At 42.5% G+C, this 1,643-nt stretch overlaps 1 non-coding gene across 1 annotated transcript; it reads right to left on the bottom strand.

Moving 5' to 3' along the window:
* Positions 1-107, bottom strand: LOC112094704. The gene has a single exon (XR_002903650.1). It is a non-coding gene; the product is annotated as a small nucleolar RNA R71 (small nucleolar RNA).
* Between the last annotated feature and the right edge of the window lie 1,536 nt (positions 108-1,643).

Genomic DNA, 1,643 nt, shown 5'->3' with positions numbered 1-1,643 from the left:
AAATTGAGGAATGACATTACTTCTTTCCAGCAGCGGGATGAAGAGACACTATATGAAACTTGGGAACGATACAAAGACTTGTTGAGAAAATGCCCACAACATGGTATTGCACATTGGAGTCAAATGGAGATATTTTATAACGGTCTTAATGCTCAGACTCGAATGGTGGTGAATTCATCTGCAAATGGGGCGCTTCTTGACAAGTCCTACAATGAAGCGTATGCAATTCTAGAGAGGATAGCCAACAATGACTATTAATACCCAGTCAGCAGGGATACTACAAGAAGAAGGGGAGCTGGGACCTATGAAGTGGATGCATTGACTGCTCTTACAGCCCAAGTGTCTTCTTTAGCCAACATGGTTAAGTCCATGAAAACATCAGGAAAGGCTCAACGAGTGAAAACAGCGGATGTTTCATGTGTATACTATGGAGATGACCATTTATTTGAAGCATGCCCTTCTAACCTAGCATCAGTGTGTTATATGGGTAACTTCAACAGAGGAAACAATCCATACTCCAATTCCTACAATCCCGGATGGAAGCAGCATCCGAATTTTTCTTGGGGTAACCAAGACCTAAGCTCATCAGGTGGACCTACCTGCATAGCCCCACCACCTGGTAACCAACAAACAAACTCCTTTCAAAAACCAGTACACCAGGAGCAGAAAAATGCACTCAAAACCATGATAAAAGAGTACATTACAAAGAACGAAATGGTGATCCAAAACCAAACAGTTGTGATTCAAAATCAATCTGCCATGATCCAAAACCAGGCAGCGTCTTTGAGGAATCTAGAAAACCAAATGGGGCAGCTTGCTAATGCTCTAAATAGCAGACCCCAAGGGACTTTGCCTAGTGATACGGAGGATCCAAGGCGTGAAGGGAAGGAGCATTGCAAGGCAATTGTTCTTAAAAAGGGGAAAGAGCTGGAGATGCCAAAAGACAAGTCTAAAAAGCATGGAGAGCCCTCTTCAGTCCAACTAGAAGAAACCATGGGAAATGGCATGAACAATGCAGCAAATCAGCATTCTAATGAAAATTTTATGGAGAACCACAACAGAACATGCCGGATCAGCAAAAAGTCAATTTGCCACCACCATTCCCTCAGAAATTTCAGAAGCAACAAAAAGATAAGCAATTTGGCAAGTTTCTTAATGTATTAAAGCAACTCCACATTAACATACCTCTTATAGAAGCCTTAGAGCAGATGCCAACCTATGCAAAGTTTATGAAAGACATGCTTACGAAGAAAAGACTGTTAGGAGAATTTGAGACCGTGGCCCTCACGAAAGAATGCAGTGTGATTTTGCAAAGTAAGCTGCCACCCAAGTTAAGAGACCCTGGAAGTTTCACAATTCCATGCTCTATTGGAGACACCTACTGTGGAAGGACCCTATGTGATCTCGGTGCAAGTATAAACTTGATGCCAATGTCAGTTTTCAGGCAATTGGGCATAGGTGAAGCAAGGCCAACCACGGTCACACTTCAACTGGCTGACCGCTCATTTGCATACCCTGAAGGAAAGATCGAAGATGTTCTAGTAAGGGTAGATAAGTTCATCTTCAATGTGGACTTTATCGTGCTCGACTATGAGGCTGACAAGGAGGTGCTAATCATTTTAGGTAGATCATTTCTTGCTACA

This window comes from Morus notabilis, unplaced genomic scaffold, assembly GCF_000414095.1.
Source record: "Morus notabilis unplaced genomic scaffold, ASM41409v2 Scaffold264, whole genome shotgun sequence".
NCBI lineage: Eukaryota > Viridiplantae > Streptophyta > Magnoliopsida > Rosales > Moraceae > Morus > Morus notabilis.
This window is presented reverse-complemented; position numbering and strand designations above follow the sequence as displayed.